The 21954-nt window shown below is 37.5% G+C and overlaps 1 pseudogene; it reads right to left on the bottom strand.

The window, feature by feature from the left end:
• The window catches only part of LOC139438245 (eukaryotic translation initiation factor 5 pseudogene), a 144461-nt pseudogene that overhangs the window by 50440 nt on the left and 72067 nt on the right, over positions 1-21954 (bottom strand).

Here is a 21954-nt window from a genome sequence, read left to right as displayed (position 1 = left end):
ACACTCCTTATGACCCCTTTCCCTTCTCTTCTTCTGGGATGCCTATAATATGTATGTTTGAGCGTTTTGCATTGTCATTCAGGTCCCCAAGTCCTAGCTGGATTTTTTCTATCTTTTTATCGACCAATTCTACTATCTGTTTGGTTTCCAATGTACTGTCTTCCAAATCACCAATTCTCTGCTCTGCCTCTTCTAGTCTGCTGTTATTTGCTGTGAGTGTATTTTTGATTTCTTGAACTGTGGTGTTCATTCCCATCATATCTGTTATCTTTTTGCATATGTCTGCAATTTCCCCTCCAAGTGTTGTCTTCATGTTGGTAACCTCTTCCTTTACTTCATTAAATTTGTTGGTGATAAATGTTCTGAGATCTTTCATTACTTGTGTGAAGTTCTGCTCCCCTTCCTGGTTTTTAGTTTGTTCATTTGATTCAGCCATGTTTTCCTAATTACTGGTTTGGTTTGTAGATTTTTCTTGCTGTCTGGTCATCATTTATCTTGATGGGTTTAATCAGTTCCTTAACTTCTTTGTCTAGTCTTGGGGGTTAATTTGCTGTTGGTTTTGCATAAGTGTTATATCTTCTCTTTGTCACTTTGTTCTTCTTATTCTAATTTCTTATTGCTGGTTGAGTTCACTTTAAAGGAATGTGTTAGGACCAGGGAAAGGCAATTGTGTAAGCAAGGAAAAAGTGTAAAGTAGTACTGGTAATAAATGTTAACAGAGCAACAATATGAGATCTGGGAGGATGGATATTAGATTCACGTAAGTTGTGTAGAGTTATAGTAGTAGATAGAATACCTATAATGAGGTAGTCGACTGAATATGGGAGGAATATGGTGTGAATTAAAGAGCTAATTTTTTTTGTGAGAGAGGGAAAGAGAAAAGAAAGGCAATAGTTTCAGGAGTGGATAAAAGACAGAAAACAAAACATAGGTATTAGAAATTAAGATTTGGACACTTTGGGGATCAAGGAAAGGGATTTGGAATATAGGGGAGACCATAGATGATGGGGGATATCAAGATGTTGGGGAAAGGGGATAATGTAGGTAGCCAAAATCAATTCACACAGAAATGAGGCTGAAGAGGATGAGGAAACCCAGCAAATGTGAGGTGTTCCATGCTGCACCTATTATATAATTAAGATAAAATAAAATAAGAAAATATGAGGGACAAGAGAGAGAAATAGAAAAAGAAAGACAAGAAAGGAAGAAAGAAAAAAGGGGATGGGTAAAGGGAGGGGAACAAATAGGGAAAAGAAAAAAAGATATAGAACAACCACAATAGCAACAACAAACCCCCCACCCCCCAAATAACTGAAACAAAAACAAAAACAAAAACAGAAAACAAAAACAGACTTTGGGGGATACGCTGGGAGAAAAGACTAGGGGATAATGCAATGTTAGCAATCGGACATTAAAAAATAATAATAAGATAAAATAAAAATAAAAACAAAACAAAAAAGAAAAAATGCAAATGTAGATGGCTAGGATATTCAAAGACCTCAGATGGACCTCAGGGCATGATGGATTCAGGGATGGAAAATCTGAGATATTGAAGACTCAAGAGGTGTGAGTCTCTGGGGTGTGGGCCACCAGGGTTTAGGGCACTCAGACCTGGCAAACTCAAATATCATTAACAGGGAGCCTGGGAGCACCGCAGTGCAACACAGCCTTCAGAGATCCCCGCAACTGGGTGCCAGCCCTATGGGTGAGGTCACATCCGCAATCTCTATCTTAAGTGTCTGAGCCCAGCAATTCACTTACTCACTGGGGTCTATTCTGTGGATGTATCACCAATTCAACTTCAGGACACCTCCCACCCTGTGAGCCCACAGAACAGCCACCTGGGGGCACCTCTACCCTGCAGCCAATTTAATGACGAGATCAGTAGCCAGGCCCGGGGGCGGGGCTCCAGCCGGAAACCCGATAACAGAGTGCAAAACCGCAATTCCCAAGCTTCGCAAAATATTCCCCTAATTGGCTTCCAGATGTCTCCCACCCTGCCAGACCCTGAAACAGCCTTCTGATGACGTCTCTTTATTTCTAGCAAGTTAAGTCCACTGCAGATGAGCAGCCAGGCTTGGGGGAGTGAGGCTCTAGGTGGAAGCGCTATTATTTTGTCCACATTCAAAAATTCCCTGCTTCACAATAAAACTCCCATTTGTCTCCCCAAATTGGTCTGCAAAGGCTTCCTGTTGTGTTAACCCCCTAAAAGCATGCTCAGGGCTTATGAATTTCCTTACCGCAGAGCCTCCAGAAATCTCCACGGCAGCACCAGTGCCGCGGTTCCACCCACCCCGGAGGGAGCGTCCCGCGTGCAGCTCCCACCTCCGTGTAATAGAGTCTCAATGATATCTTATAGATGAATTTTCTCTGCTACCTTCCCACCAAATTGATGTCCAAATACCTCCTGTGTGGTCACCCCTCGGGCTGAAGAGTGGTTTGCTGGCCCAGCAGGGGAGCAGCCGCGGCAGGCCAAGCCACTGCCCCCATAATAGGGTGGCTGGTTGGACTCACCGCCACCCCTGAAGGGAGCTCGGCATGGGTGCAGAGTGCCCTCGGGTTTCCCCTTCTCGGCAGCCATGCTTCCGTGGCCGCCCCTCCTCCCGGATGGCGCCACACGATGCCTGTGGGGCAGTACCCTTCTTCTTCTTTCTTCCTGTGCAGGCGCAGGGCAGAAAATTCCAGTCTGCCCTTTTCCCCTCCCCTGACAGCAGCAACAGCCAGGCGTGGATGGGAAACTCAAGTCTGCCCTCCACCCCAGCAACAGCAGTCACCAATCCCTAAACCCTGCCCCTTCCCCCAGCAACAGCGACAGCCAATCCCTAACCACCACCCCTCCCCCATCCAGTACCGCCCACTGACCTTTCACCGGCAACCAATCAGAACAGGGCGTGGCTTTGACCAATCAGCCTTCCCCAGCCCCTATAAAACTGTTGCCTCTCCCTCAATAAAGTGGACCTGCGTGTTTACCTCGTCTCCGCGGTAGTTCTTCTGCCATGCGCCCTCCAGTCCTGAGAGCCCCCGACAAGGGCCTGGCCTCCCTTGTCCCCAGTTCATCGCCTGCTTCTCCGGGCGACCCCTTCGTCGCCGGCTTTGCCGGGCGATCCCGTCAGCCGACCCGCGCAACCCCTGTGAGACCGACCCCTCGTCTGCTGCCGGACCGACCCCTCGTCCCAAGTGGGACCAACTCCTCGTCCCAAGCGGGACCGACCCCTCATCCTGAGCTGGACCAACCCCTTGTCCACAGCCAGACCCCACCTCTACCGACCGAGCAAACCATCGCACTCCTGCCCTGCAAAAATCCTGAAACAGCCTGGTCCTGAAGAACATCCAATGCAGCCCAGCTGCTGCTTTGCAGGAGAGATTATCAGGTGTGCTCACTCAGCCACCATCTTGCCCCGCCCCACTTTTTAATGTGCTCTTGAACTCAATTTACTACTACTTTGTGGTATATTTTTACTTTAAGGGCTGCTGGTCTGTAATTTTCTTTTCCTGTGATATCTTTATCCAGCTTTTTGACTTAAGGTAATATTAGCCTTAAAGAGTGAATTAGGGACCATTCCCCCCTTTTTCATTGTTTTTGAAGTGTTGAGCAGGATTGGCTTTAATTCTTCTTCAGATGTTTGGTAAAATCATGACCAGTGAAAACACCTGGTCCTGATCTTTACTTTTTTTTTATTTAATTTTTTTTTTTTAATTTATTTTTTAAAAATATTACATTAAAAAAATGTGAGGTCCCCATTCACCCCCCACCACCCCCACCCGACCACTCCCCCACAGCAACACTCTCCCCCATCATCATGACACGTCCATTGCATTTGGTGAATACATCTCTGGGCATCGCTGCTCCTCATGGTCAATGGTCAACATCATAGCCCACACTCTCCCATGTTCCATCCAGTGGGCCATGGGAGGATCTACAATGGCTGGTAATTGTCCCTGCAGTACCACCCAGGACAACTCCAAGTCCCAAAAATGCCTCCACATCTCATCTCTTCCTCCTATTCCCCACACCCAGCAGCCACCATGGCCACTTTTTCCACACCAATGCCATGTTTTGTCGATTACTAATCACAATAGTTTATGAATAGAGTATCATTAAGTCCACTCTAATCTTTACTGTATTCTTCCATCTTGTGGACCTTGGATTGGTTTTGTCCATCCCACATCCATGTCAAGAGGGGGCTTAGATTCCACATGGATACTCGATGCAATCCTACTGCTTTCAGTTGTAGGCACTCTTGGCTCCATGATGTTGTGGTTGACATTCTTCAACTCCATGTTAGCTGAGTGGGATAAGTCCAACAAACCAGAGTGTAGGAGCTGAAGTCTGTTGAGGCTCAGGGCCTGGCTATCATATTGCCAGTCCAGAGATTCAAATCCCCTAGATATATCTTAAACCCCAGCACCAACTACAATTCCAGTAAAGTAGCAGGAAAGGCTTGTGAGAAGAGATCACATCTGAGTCCGGCTCCATCATACAGAAACACAAACTCCAAAGAAGGGCCAACTGACATGGCAGTGAACTCCATCTGCCATGCCCATAAAACCTGTGGGTCTCTTTAGCCCTCAGAAGAACCAATACCTGGGATTGTATCTACTTTATCTGTCTCTGAGACTCTGCTCAGGTGTGCATAAGGGCAATCCTTCTGACAACCTCCAGACTCTTTTTAGAGACTCATAGCCATATAAACTCATTTGTCCTTTCGATTCCCCTTGATTTAGGTCAAAAAGCATTTTTAACTCCTGTTATTATAGGAACTGCTGGTCCGAGTTGAACCTTTTATTCAAGGTCATTTTCTAGTTATGTCATCAGCTGGTACTTGGTAGTGATCCCTTGGCACCAGGGAGGGTCATCCCCGGGTGTCATGTCCCATGCTGGGGGGAAGGCATTGCATTTACATGCTGAGTTTGGCTTTGAGACTGGCCACATTTGAGTAACATGGAGGCTGTCAGGAGGGAACTCTTAGGCACAGTGCTGCTCTAGGTCTTGTTCTTATTTCAGATGTATAGGCTCACAAGCATAGTCATTAGTATCAGGGGCTCACTGTTGGACCCTAATTCCTTCCTGGTCCTTGCTGTTGCACCTGGGGGAGATTTTGCTCACTGTTTCAATCTCTTTACTTGTTATTTGTCTGTTAAACTCATCTATTTTTTCTTTACTTCAGTTCATTTAGTTTGTGTATTTCTATTTACTTGTCCATTCATGTAGACTGTCTAATTTTTAACATAAAATTGCTATAATAACCTTGTATAATACATTTTATGGCTTTAATGTTGGTAATAATTTCTCCCTTTCCATTTCTGAATTTTATTATTTAAGTCCTTTTCCTGTTTTCCTTTGTTAGCCTAGTTTAGTGTCTGCCAATTTTATTGAACATTCCAAAGAACCAATTTTTGATTCAGCTGCTTATCTCTATTTTCCTATTTTCTATTTCATTCATCTGTACTCTAAATCTTCATTACTTCCTTTCTTATGTTCACTTTGGGTTTAGTTCAGTCTTTTTCTAGTTCCCAAAATTGTGAGGTTAAGTAACTGATTTGAGAGCTTCCTTTTTTAATGTGAACACTGTCAAAGTAAAGAGCTCTTCTGAGAATTGCCTTTGCTATATCCATAAGTTTGAATATATTGGGTTCTTGTTATATCCATATCAAGCTGCTCTCTAATTTCCTTTGATTCTTTAAGTTATTGTTCATTTAGTAACAGGTGGCTTAACTTCCATGTTTGTAAATTTACATATAGCAAATTCTGTTATTAATTTCTAACTTCAATTACACGTTCAAAGAAAATACTTTGTATGATTTCAATCTTCCAAAATTTACCAAAACTTATTTTGTTACCTAAATTATGGTCAATTCTAGAGAATGATGAAGTGTTCTATATTTATACACTAAGTCTATTTGATTCACAATATTGTCCAATTCCTATATTTCCTTATGGATTTTTTTATTAGATATTCTATCAGTATCAAAAATGGTGCCCTGAAATCCACTACTATTAAGTAGAACAATTTTGTGTGTGTGTTGCAAAGCTTTTAATGATAATATTTACATTTTTTTACAACGTGCATATTTTCACACCAGAGATAATTAGCAGTTATTTCAATACTTGCAGTCATCTGCCTAAGAGATTAGTAATGATGCATGAATCTAAATTAATTAAATTAAGTGAGCAAGACTCATCTAATCACCTTTGTATACTGCATGATCAGCAAGATGCATATGAGAGTTCTTTACAGAACTATTATAGACTGATATGTACAGTGTTAGAATAATTTTACAGCTGTATAAATCCAGCAAATAGAGAAAATATTTAAACCCAAGGTCACACAATGAAAACCAAGTTCTTAATTCAGGCTGACTCTACTTTTAGGCATTTGGCATCGTGCTCTTTTTAAAAGTTTATATTGCCCAACAAAGAGTGCACATTATTGCTACTTTGGGGATAACTGAACAGATGAAATCATCACATGCCTACACAATTGGGATTTTCTTAAGAGCACTTTGTTTTATGACAGTCTTTTGTTACATTTTTACTGAATATTGGGGAATATGTCTATTAGTCAAGAGTAAGCTTAGGTTATATAATTGACTAATAACTGGATATATTCAGATATCTTTGATAACCAAGATGTTAGATTACTTTTCAATTGCATTAGTTCTATTAACAGCCTGTAAGCATCAAATAGTAAACACATTAGTAAATATAAGCCTCTGAGAGGACAGACCACAATTTCATTTTACTGCTCCTTCTGTAAAATTGATATTTGTTTCAACAGGGAAAAAAATGGTGGTTTGAACTGTCACTTTAGTGACTCTTATGTGAAAAAGAGCAAAAATTGAGGTGCAGAAGGAAAAAACTGCAGTTAAACTTCACAGCCTTCAACATACTGAGAGGCCTCTGTGTTCTGACATTGGTTTCTCCACGCCACCTGTTCTCTAATGTCTTGAGGCTCACTGACAACTCACTTTGCACATTTCACAGCTTCTGTGATGTCATCTTGCAGCAAATCTCCAGCTTATCATAGATTTCACCCATGTGGATGTCAGCTTACATCCTTCCTCTACCCTCCGATTTCCTGTAACCCTATCTTCCAGTCTCTAGCTCTCTGAGGCAGCTTGGTTTACTTATTTCATATCATTGAGGTCATGTAGTATTTGTCCTTCAATGCCTGGGTTGCTTCACTCAACATAAGGTTCTCAAGATTCATCCATGTTATCACGTGTGTTTGTAGTGTATTTGTTCTTAAAGCTGAGTAGTATTCCATTGTATGTATATACCACATTTTATTGATCCATTCATCTATTGATGGGCATTTGGGTTGATTCCAACTTTTGGCGATAGTGAACAATGCTGCTATGAACATTGGTGTGCATATATCAGTTTGTGTCCTTGTTTTCAGTTCTGCTGGGTATATACCAAGCAGTGGACTTGCTGGGTCATATCTATGGCTAGTTTTTGAGAAACCGCCAAACTGTCCTCTGGAATGGTTGGATTCATCTGCATTCCAGCAGTGGATAAGTGTTCCCATTCCTCCACATCCTCTCCAGCATTTGTATTCTCCTGTTTTTTTTTCATAGCTGCCAATCTTATGGAGTAAGATGGTATCTCATTGTAGTTTTGCTTTGCATTTCCCTGATAACTAGAGATTTGGAGCATTTTTTCATGTGCTTTTTAGCCATTTGTATTTCTTCTTTGGAGAAGTGTCTTTTTAAATCTTTTTCCCATTTTTTAAATGGGTTGTTTATCATTTTATTTTCAAGATACAGGAGTTCTTTATATATGCAAGTTATAAGTCTCCTATCTGATATATGGTTACCAAATAGTTTCTCCCATTGTAGAACAATTTTTCTCCCTTCAAATCTGTTAATTTTGTTTTACATATTTTAGTGCTTTGTTGTGAGATGGATATATGTTTACAATCATAGTCACTTCTTGTTAAATTGACCTTTTAATCACCAATTCTATCATTATTGTCCCATTTAACTATTAGGATTAAAAACTCAGTAATTCCCCCAATATCTCACTCATATAAGCAGGTTTTTGTGTGAAATATTCTGTTATTTCTTTCTTTAGAACAGGGTTTCTCAGCTTCTGAATTATTGACTTTTTTGAGTATATCATTCTTTGTTGAGAGGGTTAGTCCTCTGTACTTTAGGATGATTAGCAGAATTTTTTGTTTTCATCCACTGGATGTCAATAGCACCCTCAGTTGTGAAAACCAAAAAACTGTGTCCAGATATTGTCAAATGTCCCCAGAGGATAAAACTATAGGTGATTGAGAACCTCTTTTTTAAATTTAATTGCCTTTAAAAAAAAATACATAGATTACAGAAAATGTTAAATTAAAATATATAAGAGGTTCCATATATCCCACACTCCACCCCATCCCACTCTTTCCACATCAGCAACCTCTTTCATCACTGTGGCATTTCATTGCATTTAGTCAATACATTTTGCAGCACTGCTGCACCACATGGATTATCATTTATATTGCAGTTTACACTCTCCACCAGTATATTCAGTGGGTTATGGCAAGATATATAATGTCCAGCATCTATCCCTGCAATATCATTTAGGGCAACTCCAAGTTCCAAAAAATGCTCCAACATCGTATCTTCTCTTCCCTCTCCCTATCCTCAACAATACCATGGGCCCTTTCTCCATGTCAATGCTAGAATTTCTTCCATTGCTAGTCACAATAGTTCTATAGTAGAATATCAGTAAGTCCACTCTAATCCATGTTTTATTCCTCCAACCTGTGGACCCTGGGATGGTGATGATCACTCCACCTTTAAATCAAGAGAGTGCTTAGATTCCACTTGATGATGGATGTGATTCTCCTGCTTGCCATTGTGAGCACTCTCAGTTCCCTGGTGTGTTGGTTGACCATCTTCACCTCCCTGTTAGTTGATCAGGGTAAGTCCAATGAACCAGAGAGTGGGAGTTGCAATTCTGCTCAGGATCTGGGTCCAGTTCAGAGATTCAAGTCTCCTGAGTATACACAAGCCCCATCACCAAGCACAGGTTCAGTAAAAATGTCAGAATAGGTATGCATAGAAAGGTTACATTTTAGTCCAACTCCATCACACTCAGGAACACAAATTCCAAAGTAGAGCCCACTGACAAGACACTGGACTTCAGAGCCATCTACCATGACCATAGACCCCATGTGTCTCTGTAGCCCTCAGGAGCAGCAACAATTCCCCAAGTGCAAGGGCAAAGACCGGTGAAGAAGGAGGACAATCCAATGGTGATCCCTTGATACTGATGGTTATGCTTATGAACTTGTGTGCCTAAAATTTCAACAAGGCGTAGAGCTGCAGGGAGCCTAAAAGTTATCTCCTGAGAGCCTCCATGTTGCTCAAACGTGGCCACACTGTAAGCCAAATGCAGCTTGTAAATGCATTATTTTACCCCCAGCATTGGACATGACTCCCAAAGATGAGCCTCCCTGGTGCTGAGGGATTACTACCAATCACCAGCTGGTGATGCACCTAAAAAAGACCTTGAATAAAAGGGGAAAATGGTAAAGACAAAAGAGTTTATATGGTTGAGAGTCCTCAAAAAGGAGTCAGGAGGTCATCAGATGGGTTGGGATTATGTATGTCTCAGCAGAATCCCAGAGACAGCCAAAGCAGGTACAACCCCATGTACTGTTGCTCCTGAGAGCCTCTGTTTTAAACTTATCAGTTTCCACTAAATAATTACAACAGTAAGCTGTTAGAGTGTTTTGGATTAGTGCTTGGTCATCCTTGCTGGATGAAAGGGCTACACAGTTTGCTCAGAGAAATGTTTATATACTAACTGACCTGAAGTTCTGTAAAACAAAAATCTGGTATTCCAAATAGCAGAGGTCCTGAGGGCTCTAAGATATCTGAAAACTATAAAAAGGCAGAGAGCTCAGGGATTTGGCACCTTGTCATTTGTCTATAAATTAGAATTTATGCTTCCCAGTGTAACAGAGTCATTTATAGGTTCTTTACACCTGTCTCCTGTGCCCTTTTATTTAAACCCATAATTATCATTATACCTGAAAAATCTATGTGCTAGAGACTAAAATCTTTGATCCATCCATGTGTCAGTTGAGGTTTGGATTTCAGTAGAAATGCAATCCTGCTTTCCATTTCATTGGACTCACCCATGTTGACTAATAAGGAGATGATGATGGACAAGGCTCATTCCAAGCAATAGAGAATGTCTGCATGCAAGAGCTCCATCAGTCTGCCCCATGGAATCCAAAGCAGAGTTGGCATCATCATCTCCAAATCCTTAAGATTGGGGAATGAACACTGGACTAAAGAGGAGTTATTATTACTCTATTATAGATTATTATTATGCTAGCAGAGGCAGAACTCTTGTCATTGAAATAAAGGCAATGACCACAAGAGGCTTTGAAGGAAGAGAAATTGAAGAATAGGTGTATTAGGGGGGCATTTTCAGGGCACTGGATTTGTCCTGCATGATATTGCAGTGATGAATACAGGTCATTGTATATTTTGTCATGACTTACAAAATAGTATGGAACAAAGGGTAAATTATAATGTAAACTGTAGTCCATTGTTAGTAGCAGTGTTTCAATATGTGTTCAGCAATTATAACAAATGTACCACACTAATGAAGGATTTTGTTAATATAGGATTTTGTTAATATAGGAGAAATGGGACATATGGGATTCCCTTATAGTCCTTGTGTAACATTTATGTTATCTAAAACTTCTTTAAAGATAAAAATTATTATTTAAAAAATCCTGGTATTTAGTACCTCAACATGCCTAATATATTAAATCTAACACATTAAATTTGCCACTAAACTGTATAGAAATAATTATGAAAATTAAAATTATAAACTACTGGCATACAATAGCCAATCTGAACAGGCAGCCTAAAGAATCAACAAACTAAAAAATAAAGTGAAAAATGTAAAAGAATCTGAAACTAGACTAAAGAACAATCAAAATCATATAGACAAACAGATTGAGAAAAGTTAGGGAAAAATTGAGTAATGTCTCAGGGAATTGAATGACAGCATGGAGCACACAAACATATACATCATGGGTTTTCCAGGAGGAGAAGAGAAGAGAAAGGGGGCAGAAAGAATATTTGAGGAAATAATGGCCAAAAATACATAACTCTGATAAAAGATATAAATATGCTTGTTCAAGTAGGTCAATGTATTCCAAACATAATAAACCTTAATAGGTCCACCTTGAGACAAAAACTGATCAGAATGTCAATTGCCAAAGATAAAGAGAAAATTCTGACAGCAGCAAAAGAAAAGAGATATGCTAAATACAACAGATCAATGATAAGACTGCCAATTTTTCATCAAACACTATGGAGGAGAGAAGGCAGTGCCATGGTATATTTAAGGAAGTGAAAGAGAAAAACTGCCAGTGAAGAATTCCTTATTCAGGAAAACTCATTTAAAAATGAGGGAAAATTTTTGTGATGAAGCAAAACATTGTGATTGTATTAAAAGTCATTGATTATAAACTTTGGATAGAATGTATGGTATGTGAATATATCTTATTAAAACTGCTTTTAAATATGTTTTTAAATGAGGAGGGTTTTAAATATTTGTAGATTAACAGAAAGTGGCAGGTTTCATCAACTAAAAAATAAACAAACAGCTACAATAATTACCTAAGACTTTAAAGGCTTTGTTTATTAGGAGGTTTGGGGTTTCAGAAAGGTTGCAATGTTGTAGGGAATGATCCTGGTGTGGAGTGTCAGAGGTGAAAGTGATGTGTATTGAAAGGTGCACCTGGTACATTCCTCTATGGAATATGATCTCCATGTGGACATGGGGTATTGTCTCAGTGGGAGGAACCCCACACTACAACAAAGGGAATATTGAATTCCCATCCTGGTGAATCGTAGAATTCATGGGCAGTGCCCATTGAAGGACAGAACCTTCTTCCCTTGATATTGATTGTTGTATCTATGAACCTTGTCCCTGTGAAATCAAAAGAGCCTAGTAATATATGTTACCTAAAAGTTACATCCTGAAAGCCTCCTTGTTGCTCAGATATGGCCTCTTTCTAAGTCAAACTCACCATAGAAATTCATTGCATTCTCCCTTAGCATGGCACATGACTCCCTGGGATGATCCTTCCTGATACTGAGGAATTATTACCAAGTACCAACTAGTGATGCATGTGGAAAAAGGCTAAAGAAGGAAATATTAAATAAAATGACTATTTGTCACAGAAATTTCAAAGTGAGTTGAGAGGTCATTCCAGAGGTTACACTTATGAGTGGTATTTCATTGACTGATGGAGTAGACAGTGCCTCAAACTGTAGGGCTCCTGAAGGATTTAGAGATGTCAAGACACTATAGGCAGAACAGACAATCTCAGGAATTTCTCACTCTGTCGCTAAGCCTTACCTTGGAATATATGATAACCTATCTCCCTAATATATTGGAGTTTTAGACTCTTTTATAATTGTCCTACACATAGGTTTTTTGCCCCTTTTATTTGAATCTATAATTAGCATTATACCAATTAAATATATGTCTCAGGCTTAAATCTTCAGGTTGTTCAAATACTGGTTGAGCCCAGAATCTCAGTAGAGTCTCAATGAATGCCTACTTTCCAGTTCATTGGATTTACCCAGAAAAAATAACAAAGGAACAAGGACACCCCAAAAAAACAGAGTATCTACAACTGCAAGCAAGAAATTCCATCCATCTATCATCCCATTAGATCTAAACCCCTTCTTTTTTTTTTTTTTTTGATTGAATGGTAGAATCACATTTTTTAAAAATATAGTTTTTATTTATTTTTAAAAGATATACAGATTACAAAACATGACATTAAAAATATAGGAATTTCCCATATGCCCCACTCCCCACACACCCCATGTTTCCCAATCAACATCAACTTTCATTAGTGTGGTACATTCATTGCAATTAATGAACACACTTTGGAGCATTCTAAAACCCCTCTTGATCAGAAGCAGAAAGCATCATCATCCCCAAATCCTCACAATTGTGTAATGAACAAACATTAAGGGGGAAATGCAACTATAAACTAAAGTAGACTTATTATTATTCTAGAAATGGAAGAATTGTAACCATGATATAAAGACAGTCATCACCAGAGGTTCTGTGGGAGGGAGAGGGAAGAAGAAATGGAACATGGGGCAATTAGGGAGTATTAGAATTTGTTTGCATGACATTGAAATGGTGAATACATTTTTACATTTTTCTACATTATACATTTTTTTCAAAACCTATAGAATTCTATGGTGCAGAGTGTAAATCCTAATGTAAACTATAGTCCATGGAGAGTACCAATGCTTCATCATTGGAACAAATGTACCACACTAATAAAACATGTGATTAATGAGGAAAAGTGTTGGAGGGGAATAAGATGGTGAATATGGAAATCTGTTATATATTTGCTGTAACATTTTTGTAATCTAAATCTTTTTTAATTAAAAAAAGGTACAAGGAGGGTAAAAGTCAGAGAAGGCAAGGTGATGAAGGATGCAGGGAAGAGAATGATGCATTTACAAACAAAAAAATTGTTGGAAGTCTTTAGAAGCTGTAAAATTGAAGGAACAGCTTTTTCCTTGGAGCCCCCCTGACAAGATCTTAATTTTAGCCCCATTTAAAAATCATTTCATACTTCTAATTTCCAGAAGAATAGAGAATAAGTATTTATTGTTTTGAGGCACTAATTTTATGGTAATTTGTTACAGCATCAATGGGAAATTAACAGAATATTGAAGACCTAAAATACACACTTGTGAATATATCCTTCATTGAATATTACAAATGCCTTACTTCCCAGATATTAAAACTTTTAATATCCTTCAAAAAAAGGGACTTACTTCATATAGGGGTCCCATACATCAACCCTCCACCAACACCTTACATTGTCATAAATATATATATTTTTATGACAGCAGTTGTAAACTCATAAAAACAATCATGTGCATGTGCAGTATTTCCAAACAACATTTCTCCACCAGCACCCCACACTGGTGGAACATTTGTTACAGTTAAGATAATATCATCTGTTTGCTACCACATCCATAATGTACATTTGGCTCATTGAATATTACATGTTTGCTTTACACATTTGCTTTGTAAGTTGAAAATTTTACTATACACTTAATTGTTTATGTATGTTCAATATAAGTGATATAAAGATAATGATGGTAGGGAGGGTTGGGGGAAAATACTTTGGTTAGTAGTAATATTTTGACAATGCTCCTTTATCATTAATTAGAAAAGTTTAACAATGCAAGATGGTGGTGATGGGGTGAGTTGTGAGGGTTTTTTATGGTGTTATATCTGTTTGTAAGTTCACAACTATTGTTATGCACTTATTATTTATGTATGTTTGTCTGTGGGTTATATATTTTAATAAAAATTTTTAAAAAGAGAAAATTACTAAAGGGAATTCTTTATATTAAATAAAAAGTAGAGAGTGGCTTACATAATGTGAAGAAATGAGGATCTTCGGTAAAGGTAACTTGAAGGGTAAACACAAAACCCAATGGTACTACCTCAATATATAAATCTAATATTTAATACCTAGAACAATAAGAATACAATTGAATAGGAAACTCTTATTTCCTGATAGTGGACATAAAATTATAAACAGGTAATATGTGACAAAAACAATACGCAGAGAGGAAAATGGAAAGACATAGGAGAAGAGAACGTGTATGCTCTTGAAGGTATCTTTTCAACTTAGTAGGTAATAGGCCCAGGTTGTGTAATACAAACTCCAGGGTAACCACAAAGAAAACATTTTAAGAACAAACAGAGGAAGAAATGAGAAAGGGATCAGATAGATATATCATAAGAAGTCAACTATACAGAAAAGGAAACTGAAATAAAGGAAAGAGACCCAAAAGAGTTATGACATATAAAAATAAAAAGCTAAAGGACAAAATGCCTGAAGTAAGTACTGCCTTTACAATATTATCACTGAAGGTTCATGGATTAAAGTAAATATCCAATCAAAAGGCAAAGATTTGAAAAAGGATAAATAGTACAATCCAACTATATGTTACTTATAAGAGACACAGATCAGATATAAGTAAGTTGAAAGTGAAAGAATGAAAATAAAAAATCTATGAAAATACTAACTAAAGGAGAGCTGGAATAGCTAAACTAATACTAGGTAAAATAGATTTGATATAAAAATATTAGAAGACACACAGAAGGAATATATATATTAATAAAAGTGATTTTAATAAAAGTGACTATCCAAGATAAAATAATAATCATAAATATTAATTCACCTAATCATGCTACCCCAAAATACATGAGGCAAACAATGTCATACTGAAATAGACATCTCTGCTATAACAGACATCAATATACTATTCTCTCAACAGATAGAACAGCTACACTGAACATTTAATAAGGAAAAAACTTGAATAAAATGATAAACCAGATCAAATAGACATACACAGAACATTGAACCCCAAAACAACAGTATATAAAATCTTCTAAAGTGAATATGATCATTTTCCAGGATAGGCCACATGTTGGGTAACAAAGTAAGTCAATAAAATTAAAAGACTGAAATGATATAAAGCATTTTCTATTAGCACAATGCAATGAAGATGGAAATCAATAATAGGAAGAGAGTGGGAAATTTCATAAATGAAAGTTAAAAAGCACACTATTAAACAATCAGTGTGTCAGGAAAAAATTACAGGGAAAATCAGTAAATATCTAGAAATGAATGAAAATGAGTACATATCATGTCAAAACTCATAGGATGTAGAAAAGGCAAGCTGAGAGAGAAATTTATTGCCCTAAAATGTATACACTTAAAAAAGAAGAAAGAGCTAAAATGAAGGACCTAGATGCATACTTGGTGAAACTAGAAAAAGAACAACAAGTTAAACACAAAACAATCAGAAAGAAATAAAAAATATTAGGGCAGAAATAATTGAAGTTGAGAATAAAAATACTATAGAAAACAAATAAAAGCAAAAGTTAGTTCTGTGAAAATATCAATAAAATTGACAAACTTTTAGCTAGACTGACAAAGAGAAAGTGAGAGAAGATTCAAATAAAATCAGAAATAAAATGTATCATATGAAGATACTATGCATAAGTTTTTGCCAACAAATTAGACAACCTGTGTGATGGACAATTTCCTAGAAACACATGAACAATCAATCCACATTACTTCTAGAAGAAAGCAATAGACCATTTATAAGAAAAGAGATTGAGTTAGTCATCAAAAACTTACCAAAAAAGGAAAGTCTAGGATCAAGTGGCTTCAAAAGTGAATATTACAAATCATTCCCAGGAGAATTAGTGCCAATTCTGCTCAAACTTTTCAAAAAAATTGAAAATGAGGGAACAGTACTAATTCATTTTACATGACCAATAGTGACTTAATACAAACAGATACTATGCTCCACAACATATAAAGTTACAAAACAAATATTTTTGTGAATTTAGATGCAAAAATCCTCAAGAAAATATTATCAAATCAAAACTAACAGCCCATTAAAGTAATTGTAAACTATGATCAAGCATGATTTATCAACAAGTCTGCAGGGGTGGTTAAACATATGAAAATTGCTGTAATACAAAAAATTAACAAAAGCAAGGGAGAAAGAACACAGGGCCATCTCAAAAGAGGCAGAAAACCTTTTAGAAAATACCCTGCAGTCTTTCTTGTAAAAACAAAAACAAAAACACAACATTCAGAAAAATTTAGAATGGAAAAAAAATTCCTTGATATAGTAACAGACATATAAGAAAACACACTGTTATCATCACAGTCAATATTGAAAGGCTGGTAGTTTTCCCTGTAAGGTCTGGATAAAGACAAGGATGACCACTGTTACAACATTATTCAACATTGTACTGGAAGCCCTAAACAGAGCAAGCAAAAAAACAGGCATCCAAATAAGAAAGAAAAAAAGAAAACCTTCACTACTTTTAAATGACATGATGCTATACATAGAAAGTCCTCCCAAATCTGCAACAAATCTAGAAATAATAAGCAAATTCAACATTGTGGCGGAGTACAAGATCAACATTTAAAAATTAGTAGTGTTTCTGTACACTGGTAATGAGTAAGATGAGGAATAAATAAAAAAACTAATTCCATTTAAATAAGCAACTAAAAGAATCAAACAACTTGGAATAATAAAAAGGATTTCTACATAGAAAACTACAAGGCTTTGCAAAAAGGTCAAAGAATATGTGAATAAATAAAAGAACATTCAATGGCCATGGAAAGGAAGAATAAACATTATTATGTCAATTCTATCCGAACTGATTTACAGATTCAATGTAATCCCAATGGAAAACCCAACAGCATATTTTGCAGAAAGAGAAAGCCAATCGTCAAATTTATTTGGAAGGCTAAGAGACCCTGAATAGTCAAAGCCATCTTGAAAATGAAGGGAAAAATGCAACTCTTACACTTCCTGACTTAGAATTTATTATAAAGCTACAGTAGTGAAAAAGCATGGTATTGGCAAGTGATAGTATATAGATCAGTGAAATTGGATTGAGAATTAAAAAATAGACCTCTCCTAATTGAGTGGATTTGGCAACCCCCAAAATCCCAACAGCATTTTACACAGAAATGGACTCTCATTTCTATGACTAGTTGGTTGTTATTCTGTGAAAGCCAATGCCTTTCTTCCACTGGAAGTACAAGTCCCTCAGGAGCTATTCTGTGACTGGAATTTGAAGCTCCAGGCCCCAAAAATAGGGGATGAAGAGAAGGTTGGGCATCAACCTCAACTCTGATTAGTAAATTTGGTGGGCTAAAATACAATCCTAAGAACAGCTAAGTTTGAACCTGTTCAAGTTTGAACCTACTACCATTTCAACTCTGCCCCTGGCATGAGAGGAAGCAGGGCTGACTGAAAAATCACAGCACTCATAAGGACTGCCTTCTTTCCATCCAAATCAGACTGCAGGCCTAATTAAGCCCTAGCTTCACCTCTGGCAGGACCCGCACCAGATTCTACAGGTGACTGCAGGTATGTTTTGCTGGCACAGACTTAATAGTTGAAAGTAAACCAGGGCAAATGTGGTCATTTTGGAATCACATGGCATAGATTGGTGCCCACACCTTCAGATTCATCCCTACCTTCAGGGATGGGAGGAAGATGGTAAAACCTTAACAGTCTCTCTGGGCAATTACATTCTAGCCTGCACAACTTGAATTACTACACATGACTGTGGCTCTGAACCTACCCCTAGCAAAGGAGAAAGAATAGGAAAAGCTTCATTTATCTCTGAAGCAATGAAGGCAGCATGAGCCTCCTGCCTATAGTACAAACCAAATTCCCAGTTCCTACAACCAACAATGGCAAAAGGAAAAGAAAACCTTAAATTAATGAGAGAAACTGTACCCAGAGTAAATATATCTACTAAGCCAGATGTTACAATATCAACAAAAAATTACAATCCATACCATGAAATAGGAAGATATGGCCCAATTAAAGGAACAAAATAAACCCCCCAGTGACAAAAAGGAATTGATTACAACAAATCAGAGATGTTCAAACAAATCTCCTTAATAAATTCAATGAGATGGCTTAATCAAGATAATAAGGATATTAAGAAGACGTTGATAAACACAAAGAAAAATATGAATGCATGGATAGAAAAATAACAGATCTTATAGGAATGAAAGGTGCAATAAATGAAATTAAAAACACTGGAATCTTATAACAGCAGATTTGAGACGACAGGAAAAGGATTGGTGAGTTTGAAGAAATGGTCTCCAAAAGTAAACATACAAAAGAACAGATGATGAAAAGAATGGAAAAAATTGAACAAGTTCTCAGAGAACTAAATGGCAGCAGGAGATGTGCAAACCTATGTGCCAAAGGTTTATCAGAAGGAGACAAAAAGGGAAAAGAGGCAGAAGGAATATTTGAAGAAATAATGGTAGAAAAGTTCCCAACCCTTTTGAAATACATCGATATCCATGACCAAGAAGCACAATATACTCCTGTCCAAATAAATCTGAATAGACCAACTCCAAGACATATACTAATGAGAATGTCAAATAACATCCAAAGACAAAGAAGGAATTCTGAGAGCACAAGACAAAAACAATGCATAACATGTAAGAGTAATAAGATTAAGAGCTAATTTCTCATCAGAAACTACGGAGGCAAGAGGACAATGGTAGGGTATATTTAAGATATTGCAATAAGAAAACTTCCTTCCAAGAATCTTATATTTGGCAGATTGACTTTCAAAAATGAGGGCAAGTTTATAATATACACAGATAAACAGAAACTGAGATTATTTTTACCCAAGAGATATGCTTTGCAGAAAATACGAAAGGATGTGCTATGATCTCAAAAGAAAAGACAGGAGAGAAAGGCTAGAAAAAGTGTAAAGAAATGAAAGTTATACAATTAAAAGTAATTGAACATTTTTATGTACCCTGGATATATGCCTTATAGGACTCCCTGCGAACCCTGTGTCCCCTGTCAATAACATCCCACACTAGAATTCCTCCCCTGCCATTGTTGGACCTCTCTGTGATTGAAAACTTCTTGAAAAGTGAAGCCCAGTATATTGCTAGGCTCCATTGATAGTAAAATGCAATATAGCGATGAGTTTAAAGGTTACATATAGAATACATATTAATTTGGGAAAAGTAAGGTAAAAATAAATGGGGGTATCCAAATATTTAAAAATGCAAAAACTTTGTTTTTGATGTTTTGCCTTCCATCCCTGCAATAAGTGTTGCCCTCTATGCACATTGGCAAGGCAACTTCTTCTGTCTTTTCCTCAGTGTCTATATCCTATCTTTTTCTTTTCTTTTTTCTAATTATTAAGCTTATCTCCACAAGAGCTTTAGATCACAGTAATTCATATATGCAATATACAGTACTCTGACATATTCAACATAAAACCTTTTCCCTTACACAGCAATAATCTTTTTATATATTCATACTATATTTACTGAAACTGATGTACAGATATTGAGACAGTAACTTTCAAACAAGGTAACATTTGTCTTTACATTGTGGTTTATATTTTAGACTATACAATTTTCAAAATTTTTAGTTATCTTATGTGTTACATTATAATTTACATTTTAACCTATCAACCCCTATATATTTTTGGTGTAATTTTATGTGTCTTATATCCATCCTTGTGTACTCCTGTGGAACACTTCTATTGCCCACACAGTTACATTGGTTCCATCTATTCAATAACTATTTCCCCCTCCCCTTAAGACCCACAGTGACAGTCAATCTTCATTGCTTGAAGGGCCATGTTCAGAGATGCTTGCAACAGTGTTGAGGGCTTGACATACTCAACTGCCCTAATGAAATGGGAGGGAACGTTTCTCTTGAGAAATACAATTCCCTCTATTTGAGGGCATCAGTCCTCCCCAGAATGTGAGTATAGATTCACTCTCATTATATGGTCTCTATCCAAAGATATAACCCACTATGGCAAAATGAGCATTCACATATTCCCTAGGAGTCTGTCATGCGTCAGATTATCCCCTTTAAGCATCTTAAACCGATAACCTTCCTTATTATATTTTTGAAAAAATTTTCTCAGCATTATACTCTCAACCAAATACCTGACAATCTCCTATGTTCATGTGTTGTCCCACCCTCCCCCTAATTTCTTGGGCAATATTACCCATCCTCCCATCCCTAGCCTCCCTCAAGCCTGCAAAGCCCCACCCAAAAGTAACCCTATTCCCCCATTTTATAACTTCCTTGTACAAATACTTACCTCCAGCTTATCATAGATTTCACCCATGTAGGTGTCAACTTATATGCTTCCTCTACCCCCGATTTCCTGTAAGCCTATCATCCAGTCTCTAGCTCTCTGAGGCACCTTGGTTTACTTATTTCTTATCATTGAGGTCATGTAGTATTTGTCCTTCAATGCCTGGGTTGCTTCACTCAACATAAGGTTCTCAAGATTCATCCATGTTATCACGTGTGTTTGTAGTGTATGTGTTCTTAAAGCTGAGTAGTATTCCATTGTATGTATATACCACATTTTATTGATCCACTCATCTGTTGATGGGCATTTGGGTTGATTCCAACTTTTGGCAATAGTGAACAATGCTGCTATGAACATTGGTGTGCATATATCAGTTTGTGTCCTTGTTTTAGTTCTACTGGGTATATACTCAGCAGTGGAATTGCTGGGTCAAATGGCAAACTGCCAAGCTTTCCTCCAGAATGGCTGGGTTCTTCTGTATTCCCATCAGGAATGGATGACTGTTCCCCTTCCTCCACATCCTCTCCAGCATTTGTATTCTTCTGTTTTTTTCATAGCTGCCAATCTTATGGGAGTATGATGGTATCTCATTGTAGTTTTGATTTACATTTCCCTGATAGCTAGAGATTTGGAGCATTTTTTCATGTACTTTTTAGCCATTTGTATTTCTTCTTTGGAGAAGTGTCTGTTTAAATCTTTTATCCATTTTTTAAATGGGTTGTTTGTCTTTTTATTTTTGAGATATAGGAGTTCTTTTTATATGCAGGTTATAAGTCCCCTATCAGATACATGGTTACCAAATATTTTCTCCCATTGTGTAGGTCCTCTTTTCACTTTCTTGACAAACTCCTTTGGGGTGCAGAAGGCTTTAATTTTGAGGAAGTCCCATTTATCTATTAGTTCTTTTGCTGCTCATGTTTTTGGTGTGAAGTTCATGAAGCCATTTCCTATTACAAGGTCCTGTAGATGCTTCCCTACATTGCTTTCCAAAGTCTTTATGATCTTGGCTCTTATATTTAGGTCTTCGATCCATCTTGCATTGATTTTGTATAAGGTATGAGTTAGTAAACCTCTTTCATTCTTTTACCTATGGATATCCAGTTCTCTAGGCACCATTTGTTGAACAGGCCATTCTCTCCCAGTTGAGATAGTTTGGCTTTATCAAATATTATATGACTATATATATGAGGATCTATACCAGAAATCTCAATTCAGTTCCATTGGTC

This window comes from Dasypus novemcinctus, chromosome Y (assembly GCF_030445035.2).
Source record: "Dasypus novemcinctus isolate mDasNov1 chromosome Y, mDasNov1.1.hap2, whole genome shotgun sequence".
Lineage (NCBI taxonomy): Eukaryota > Metazoa > Chordata > Mammalia > Cingulata > Dasypodidae > Dasypus > Dasypus novemcinctus.
Note: the sequence above shows the minus strand (reverse complement) of the source record. Positions and strands in the feature narration are given on the sequence as shown.